Source organism: Cupressus sempervirens, chromosome 1 (genome assembly GCF_028749045.1).
Source record: "Cupressus sempervirens isolate cs-2001-9-10 chromosome 1, ASM2874904v1, whole genome shotgun sequence".
Lineage (NCBI taxonomy): Eukaryota > Viridiplantae > Streptophyta > Pinopsida > Cupressales > Cupressaceae > Cupressus > Cupressus sempervirens.
Window position 1 is genome coordinate 214,463,475 of NC_143118.1, and position 10,306 is coordinate 214,473,780.

The 10,306-nt window shown below is 36.1% G+C and overlaps 1 pseudogene; it reads left to right on the top strand.

Moving 5' to 3' along the window:
• The first annotated feature begins 8,566 nt into the window (after nt 1-8,566).
• On the top strand, nt 8,567-10,065 carry LOC149576906 (pentatricopeptide repeat-containing protein DOT4, chloroplastic pseudogene; annotated as a pseudogene).
• The last annotated feature ends 241 nt before the right edge of the window (nt 10,066-10,306 follow it).

Consider the following 10,306-nt stretch of genomic DNA (forward strand, 5'->3'; position numbering starts at 1 on the left):
GATTTGATGTTTTCATATGAGATAGAAAAAACTTGTGATCACTTGCTTCAACATTTCACTTTTATATTCTTTGAGGATAATTTTGAATCATTCATTAGATGGCTTGTAGTATTTATATACTATTTTTAATTTAATAAACATGTAATATACTAAATCGAAGACTAGTGATGAGGGAACAACCCAAGACAAAATGAACACAAGAGGAAAATGTGAATTTTATTATTAGAAATAATATGCTATTAAATTAAATAAAGTGAAAATAGAATCCACCACATGCCTTATGGGCTTACAATATTATCAAAATTTAGAGAAAAACCATTCTCACGGTACCTTCACCCATAGTTCGCAAAAAATGCCTTTACAATGCAAGAAATGACCTTAAGTAACCCAAATTAGATTTATGGTTAGGAATAAATTTTAGAATATGTTATTTAGCATCCACTACCAAAGTAGAAGGTTCTAGATGGAACGCCAAAAGTTGGTGCAAAATTAGAAGAATCTAGAAATGATAGTCCAACTTTCAGGAGGCATAACTTTGATGCAAGACTCCAATTGACTAATCATTTACATTTTTAGAAATCTCTTCAAGTAATCTATAGCAATATGGGGAGGCTTTACAAATCTCCCATTTTTAGGCCTGTAGGAGGCCATTTAGTGCCTCTAATATGACTTTGAAGCACTCTTAGGGGGTCTCCATGCAACTTAAAACTGTAATAACTTTCAAACCATAAAGCCTTTTGACCTGATTCTTCTTCTGGAATACTTTAAATTACAAGTATAATCATTGCTCCACCTTACACCCTGAAACTAATCATAATTATGGCTCAATTACAAAATAACATATTTTTTACACTAGTACATATCTCAAGGTGCTCAAAAACACTAACCCATAAAAATAATAGTGGAACTATCAGAGTTGTAATCTCTATTTGGACCAAATGGGTATCCATAAATACACACACCTTAAATAAAAAATAACACTAAGCATATTTTTGGGTGATGCAAGATTTCCCTTACACCACTTGATGCTTCTACATCAAACACCAATGGCAAATTGAAAAGTGACCCTATCCCTTTATAGCTAGTAGAGGTAAACCCAAATGGGCAACCTTTGTCTTGGATAAACAAGTCATATTGTCCAATGGTCATCCTTCCACTTCACTAGTTACTCCTCATACTGCATATTTATGGTTCTTTGGCCTACACAACTATCCAAAATTTCTTCAATCTCCTCCTTCTTAGAAGTAGGAATGGGACATGGCTCTAGAATCATCTCCTCCTCTACACCATCATCGTGATATTCTATTAAGTCTACAATATTGAAAACATGGGAAATATGGATCTCATCTGGCAACTCCACTTCATATGCATTTCCTGAATCATGTTTCTCCAAAATATTGCAGGCCCAAATTTCTTCATCTTGAGATTGTTGTAGGTGCCAGTGGAAATCATTCCTTCCTCACATACACCATAACTAGATCCCCAACTTGGAACTCCTTATGTCTCCTCTTTTGAACTTTTTTAGGCTAACACTACAGGTTCATCTTGGTAATATGTGCATGCACCTCTTAATGTAGGTTTTTGACATATTCAACAAAGTCTTCTAGCTCAACACTAGTCCTCTCTCCTTGCTCCATCTTCCTCAACTTTCATACAATCCTTAGACTACTCCCACACATAATTTGGAATGGTGATCTACTAGTACTTCTATTCAGAGAATTATTATAAAATAATTCCACTTGTGGTAGAATCAAATCTCATCCCTTGGGCTTATCTCCTACTAAACATCTCAACAAATTACGCAAACTTGTATTCACCACTTATGTTTGTCCATTAGCCCATGAACGATGTCCAGAATTAAACTTCAATTTTTTCTTCAACTTCTTCCTCAAAGTCCTCCAAAAATACTCAACAGATTTAGTATCTTTGTCATAAATAAGACTTTTTGGGAGACCATGTAGCCTCACCACCTCTCAGAGAAACAAATTTGCAATATGCACTGCATCATGAGCCTTGTGGCATGGAATGAATTGTGCCATCTTAGAGAAGCTATCAACAACCAAAAATATTGAGTTATTACCCTTTATATCCTTGGAAACCCAAGAACAAAATCCATACTTATGTCCTACTAGGGCTTTGATGAATAGGAAATGACTAATAGAGTCTAGTACTCTAACTAACTCATTTGGTGGTTTGACATACTGGACAACTCTACACAAACTTTTTTACATTCTGTGTGAATTGAGCCCAAAAATAATACTCACTAAGAAGGAATAGGGTTGTTCTAGCCACCAATAGGGCTATCTTGAACCTTGTCTTTACTGTTTGTATCCGCATCCTCCAACTCCCCATAATTTCTCGTAGTCACCTTCCCTTTAGGTCTAGGAGTAACTTTCTTCTCAGTATTCTCAGTGCAGTAATTTTCTCTCAGACTCTAACTAGTCCTAAGGATTTTTTTCTTACCCATAAGTCTGACACTATCCACATCTAGGACCTCAATCTTTTCAATTTTAATCTCCTTAAGGGTGGAGAGGGGACCTTTGTCATCTAGGGGATGGTTGGAATATGAAGATGCTTGGGGAGTAGAAGAGTCTTTAAGAGGGGAGGGGGCCATTTATTGCACCTAAGGGTTAAGGGCCTTATGAAATTTATAGAGATAAAACATAAGAGCTTGTATAGGTCTTTCTCTCATCTTTGTTCTTACACACATTCCACACACAAGCTTTAGTAGAGTGTAACAATAGATGAGAAAAATATATAATTTCTCAATTCCTAAAGTAATTAAGGATAGAAAAGTAATATTAATGGAGGACCTTAAACCTATCTTCAAGCGTAATGTAGCTCACAAGAGTGTTGTAGACCATGTACCAAGGCTTTGCAAATTTTTCACAAGAAAACCTATAACGTAAGCATTTAGGTTCCTATCCCAGTCAAAAGAATTTTCTCAAAGTTTCTTTATCTGTAACCCTGGCCTATTTCCTCCAATTCTTCCTTTCTAGGGATAGCCCACTGGATTTATAATGAACTTTGCACTAAATTCAAATGAGACAACATTAATAGTCCCCCATCGATTGTTGCAAGAGTCGATGATTGAATGGAGACCCTTTTCTTGTTGTCTTCAATGCATTCCATAAAAGGAATCGAACCCTATTCACATAGATAAGTCCAATAAAATTTGTCCTTCTGATTAGAGTCCTCAATCCTTGGTGGCTTGATCATGAGTAGTGTTACTCTCCATTTTTGTGTTGTTTAAAATTTCTAACATACTCATAGCTCTAAGAGATCACCTTTTCTCAATTGACAACAAATCACAATAATAATTAGGGCACTAATACTATGGTAACACTTGGTTTTATCACAGGTAAAAAAGGAATAAAATATTTTCTCCACTTGCCAATTCATGCCAATTTTGTAGCCATACAACAAATGAGGAATACTTGAGGCCTTTGAAAATTGGAAAGTCGCATCCTTTGTGATTGTTAAGGATCACTCCATATCCTACCTAGGGCTTTGGATGTGTCCTTACCATGATGAAGCATAGTTAAAGCACTTATTGAAATGACAACCCATTTTAAAATCACCAATGTATAAACATTCGTAAGGGTAGGTGCCAACTCAACTCTACCACCCACATACGAAAAATTTGAAAACACCATCATAACAATAAATGTTTATCTTTTTGCACTAGTGATAATGTCAGCATCGAAAGTTCATACTCCATTTTCCAAACCCGTCGATTTATGACACTAAAGTAGTGAAGTATATAATTGTTGATGTAAAGAAGTTAAAATAGGGCATGCAAATTCTAATCTTGAAAAAGTGAAGCAAACACTTTTAGCTATTACCACAGTCAATTGTTAGCCAATAAGTTTGATGTTTGCTTTAGAGATTTGTTAGAGGAAGCATAAGAGTTACATCATTTTGTGGATTCATGGATGATGTCATTTTTAGACATAGTAGGAGGATGACACTAACCAACACACTCGTGACATGTTGAGCCTAAATTTTGGTTGCCCATTTCTCTTTGAGACTCATTTCCAAATGTATATCCATTATTTGGTATATAGCTCTCTATTCATGTCAGTCAATGTGTAATTTTGTTTTTTTAAATTTCTCCATGTTGTTTCAAATCAATTTTATTCAATCCATACAAAAGGCCGATAATTTTCACCCAATTTCTACCCAACTCTTTTCTATTTTAATTGATTTGAAGCTAGATCAAGTAATTTCCATTCTCCAATATGAAATGATGTGAATAGATTTTTTCTATATTATTCTAGTAGAATTTTCATTCTCTAATATGAAATGATGTGAATAGAATTTTTCTATATTATTGTAGTAGATGTTATTCCTTGTCTTGTAATAGTATTTGTTCATCACATAATTATATAGAATCTATTCACTTTAGCATATTTTTTTAACTAGGATTATATGGTAGAATTCATGAAGCTTGACCACATACTAAGATTAACATGCACAAATTTCTATAATCAGTCATAGTAGAGAGATGCATATTCTAGATTCAATTGTGTGCCATATTTTTGCATCAATGTTTTAGAAAGAGATAGAGTAGACAAAAATGAGTGTGATTTGAAACTTGGATGCAAAAATATGACACACAATCGAATTGGGAATATGCATCTCTCCACATACTATGAATTTAATATAAGAATAATCATATAGCACGAAGGCACAATTTAAATAAGTCAATAGAAGCATAAGTTAATGAAAACTTGATTAGAATGTATGAAACATATTAGCATACGTGAAAATTAATGTTGCCTCTTAAAAATGAAGGCATACTTGGATGATTATCTCACATATTAGTTGGCATGGTTACAACTCTAGACAAGCTTTTTCTAATAACAAATATAATGGCAAGCTTCTTTCCATTATTCTTATAGCAATCCAACTATATATAAAATCTGTATCTATCTTTACTGAAAATTTCCTTCAGCGCATGTAAATGTTTGATATCGTTACAATCATTTGTCATCATCTGCCAACGTCAAGCATGCTGTAGCTATATTCCATAGACGAGCGAGGCTCATTTATAGCTTCCGTTGAATAATCGGACTTCATTATATCCATGGCTTCTTTTATATGTCTTACAATATCGATTATGGTCGGCCTTTTGGATCCTTCAGTCTGAATCCACTTAAGCGACAGATTAAACACATGACAGAGAGAGTTCATGTCGATGTCGGACATACACAGCTTTTGGTCAATGATGTTTGGCAATACACCACCATAGTCGTCGCTCCCCTCGACAAGTAGCATTACCTGATATTTTACAGTTTTAACAAATTAGACTAATTTTTGTAGCGCTACAGATTCATTGTATTAAACCAATTGGTAGATGTTGAGTGCTACTCATTTAAAATCTAACCCATTTCAAAAGGCTCAGCTCTTCTTCACATAGATCTGGATCAATCGCTTTTCTCCCGCATATAATCTCCAACAAAACTACTCCAAAGTTATACACATCGCTTCTCTCTGTTAACTTACTCGTATGAAAATACCTATAAATAACAAAAGAAAATATTTAATCAATTTATGATTATGATTTAACTTGAACAAAAGTTGGGGAACAAAATTTAGAGAGACTGAATGTGTAAATCATCATACTCTGGATTACTTTCAAGTTCCTTTGACTGTTGTTGTTATGTGACTTGAGATTACTTCATCGCCAATGACTTTTGAGAGACCAAAATCCACCATTTTTGCCCGGAGTTTTTTTCCACCAAGGGCTAGCTAAGCACATTAGTCGAATGCTACTCCTAGTGGATAAAGAGCCTGGATGAGGGAGTAATCACGAGTAACTGTATCTGAAGTGAATATGCCTATTTTATTGATGAAACATAATAATTCTCCTACCGTAGAGGCGGTCATTAAGAGATCCTCCGCACATATGTTCATATAGAAGCATAACTTCTTCTGACTCGTTGCAGTACCCAATCAAGCGAACTAAATTCTTGTGGTGCACTCGAGAAAGAAGATTTATCTGACCACCAACAATATTTGGCCAAGAAATATTATAATGAACATCATTGACAGAAATATTACCTCATTTAAAAATTCTGTCATTCCTTGTTTTGAGGAGGATAGCAGCTTTACAGCCAAATTAAACACTTCCGAAACCGCCCTCTCCAATCTTTTGGCTGAAATTGGACGTGGCTGTCTTCATCTCCTTCAGACTGAATGAACTGCAACTCGAGGGTTTTGCTACCATGTTCCGTATCAAACCTGCATTTGTTTTTTTAATTTGCAAAACAATCTACATGAGGTAATTCGAGCTATGCTTCAAAAAAACTAATGAGAATTTAGGTTTTGGGTGAGCATTGACAAATCTCTCGTACTTAGTTGGTGACTATTCATCTGATTTTTTTGCTTCAAGTTTTTTCTTCGTCTGTACATAGTGACTGATATCAACACCAGCAAACACCCAACGACTAGAGAACCTATAGCTGATACAACTAGAATCTTAATTTTGTCATTCTTGGATTGGCAGTGATTTCCATTTTGGCAAAGATTCTGATTCCCATTGTACCTGGAGCAGAAATTGTACATAAGCCCGAGTCAGCGTTCTACTGTTAAATCGTGTGCTGGAAAATGCCCAAATCTAAGTTTCAAACTCGGAAAAACATAAAACAGAGAGTTGAGATTACCTAAGGTCCAGTAATCCATTACGCAGAAGCCCTTCGGGAACAGTTCCGCTAAAGTTGTTATTCTCTAAATTTCTGGCAGACAAAGATAAAGCACATACTTGAAACACAAATTTACTTTCAATATTATTATAGTGCAAATGTAAGCTGGTTCAAGAATTTAAATAACACACAGTTCCTTCAAGTATTTCAATCTCGACAGACAGTCTGGGATGGCACCGCTAAAATTGTTGTTTTGAAGTCGCCTGAAGATGCCACTGAAAGAGTTCAGTTCATTTCAAACAATTATTGACATCCAGTGAATATCAAAATTTCAAAATATATGTAACGGATAAGATCATCGGTTCGACTCCACTTACAGTATCTCCAGTCTTCCTAATTTGTACAAATCTGGTAAATGTCCTGAGATATGGTTGTCCTGGATGGAACTGTTCCAAGCAAAAGATAGAAAAAGCAGGACCAGTTGTAACAATACAGTAAACGATTGAGAAAAAGGATAGGCGATAGTAGAAAAGTTCTCACATGCTTCTCAGTTCTATCAAGTCGTTGATATGATTTGGAAGAGATCCTGACAGATTCCTTCCCGATAGATCACTATCCCAAACGAATTGTTATCAATTTTCTGTAAACAACACTCCTGGCATAACAAAAAATATAACTTAAATTACATTTTTCAACTTACATTTCTACTACTCTGACTGCAAGGCTTGTGTTTCAATTGATTCCATTCCACGAAACAGCGAAGCAAGGATCGGATATTGTTACCTGGTCATCAAAATGCCTCAATTTTGACCTTGTTGATCTTATGGTTATGTATGAAATATGTCTCATTTTGATCATTGAAATGATTATTTTATATCTAAGTTTTTGTGAATTTCTGAATCGTCATATCTCCGGCTCGCTCCCAGCTCAGCCCAGCACTTAAAATTTTTAAAATCCAACTTCTGAACCCCAAGTTATCGCAGGTTAATGGAGAAACTCAAACTACGCGTTTTCAAGTTTATCATTAACCATTAACCTCTCAAATAGGTTAATAATAACTTCCGAGGTTCATTAACCTCTTCAAAAACACATATCCATTAACCTCTCAAAAAGATTAATGATAAGATTCAAATTGTATATTTTGGAGGAGGTTAATTAACCTCTTCAAAAACACGTATTCATTAACCTCTTTGTTTAGCTGATTAAGGTTAAGAACTGGAAGTAACATCATCTAAAAAACGCTAAGTGCCGAGGAAAGATTTATGCTTATTATCATCCTTGAAAATAAATTCAAGTACCCAAAGCGGTGAATCATGAAACCCATTTGTCATCACGGAAATAACATTCGCATTGGCGATAGGATTTCACATAACATGAACACGAGAGGGGAGGCCAAGCCAATTCACAGGTAGATAGGCATTCAACATGATCACATCCAAATTGATGTATTTGCATTCAAAGTGCAGCAGAATGGATGACATAGGCCAGGTGTTTGACAAAATGCTCAATCGAAATGTGCAGCTTTGGGCTGGTATGACCCAGGAGTTCATGAATTATAGCCAAGTGGAGGTCAAGCAATTTCACAGAGAGAAGCACTTTAATCAAGATGTGTGTCTTAATTCCAAATTGATCTTTTCATATGCTAAATGCAGGAGAATGGAGGATGCATGCCCAGTGTTGAACGAAATGCCTGAGCGAAATAGGCAACATTGGACTAGCATGACTAGTGGGTATGTGAATCACGGGCAGGCGAAAGTAGGTTTTGATATTTATTTGGAAATGCAGAAGTCTAGCATCTATCTAGACGATTTTACTTTTCCTTGTGTACTTAAAGCATGTCCCAATTTATCAGCTTTACGACTTGGCAAGGTTATGCCCAGCTTGGCAATGGTGACGAGGCAGACAAATTAATTCTAAGCATGCAAACCAGATGTTTGAATCCAAATGTGACATCATGGAATACCATTATTGCAGCGTCTGTGCAGAAGGGGAAGGTGAACGAGACATCAAAGATATTTAGACAAATGCAGGTGGCAGGCATCAGGGCAAACACGGTTACATGGAATGAAATGATTGCAGGGTATGCTGAAAATCGTCACTCCAAAGATGTAATGACTCTCTTTACTCGGATGAAACTGATGGATGTCAAACCCAATTCGATCACCATGGTGAATCTGCTTTCAGCATGTTCAGTTTTAAGAGATCTTAAACTAGGCATGTGGATTCATAATTACATCATTAGAAGTGGGTTTGAGTCAAATGTTTTTGTGGGTACGACAGTTACAGACACGTATTGTAAATGTGGGGATATAGAGCTTGCTCGGACTGTTTTTGATACAATGTATAAAAAAACGTAGTCTCTTAGAGTGCCATGATCGCAGGATATGCCCAGAATGGACATGCGAATGAGGCATTTTCATTATTTCATGAAATGCAACTTGTAGACATTGCTCCCAATCCAGTTACCTTCATAAGCCTGCTATAGGCACGTGCCAACTTAGAAGATCTGGAACAAGGTAGGAGCGTCCATGAATACATTATTAGAAATGGATTTGATTTCGATGTTCCAGTGCAAACTGCAATTTTGGACATGTATGCCAAATGTCGGGATATAGGAGCTGCCGGCCAATTGTTTGACAAAATGTCTACAAGTGATGTGGTTTCTTGGAACGCCATGATTGCTGGTTATGCTCAGAGTATTTATGCTACCAAAGCTTTGACACTTTTTCATGAAATGAAACTTGCAAATGTGCAACCAGATTCTGTCACATTAACATGCATGCTTCCAGCATGTGCTCATCTAGCAGCCTTAGAGCAAGGAAAAGGGATCCATACTAGCATAATCAGGAGTGGATTTGATTCAGAAATCTCTATGGTCACTGCCCTCATTGATATGTATACCAAGTGTGGAGCTTTATACTTTGCATGTAAATTATTTGATAAGATGGTGGAAAAGGATGTAGTCTCATGAAATACAATGATTGGAGCATATGGAATGCATGGATATGCAAAGGATGCTCTTAAACTTTTTAGAAAAATGCGATCAATGTGTGCTAAACCAAATCATATTTGTGTTTTGTCCACATGAAGTCATGCAGGCCTGGTGGATGAAGGTTGGCAATACTATAAATGCATGTTACAAGACTATTGCATCAAGCCTAGTATGGAGCATTACGCTTGCATGGTTGATCTTCTTGGCTGGGCCGGTCAGTTGGAGGAGGCACACATCTTTATCCAAAATATGCCATTAGAGCCTGACCCAAGAATATGGGGAGCATTGCTTGGTGCTTGCAAGACCTATTGTAACATCCAACTAGGAGAGCTTGTGGCAGAACGCCTTTTTCAATTAGAGCCTGACAATGCTGGACACTATGTATTGCTATCAAACACCTTTGCAATAGCTGACAGATGGATATGATAATGGCTCATCAAAATCAATCCCAAAGGATTGAAAATTCTATAACCTATATCAATGGGAAGACAAGGTTGTAGTATCACTATCTAGACTACAGTCAGTGCATGAGCAATTGATATTGTCATGTCCCCTTTTCAAATAATTAAAAAAGAAAATCTTTGCTAAGGCAGGTAGGCCCAAGAAAGTCAAGTTTCGGAAAAAGGGGGTTAATCTTTGGAAACCGTTGGACTAATAAATGAAAATT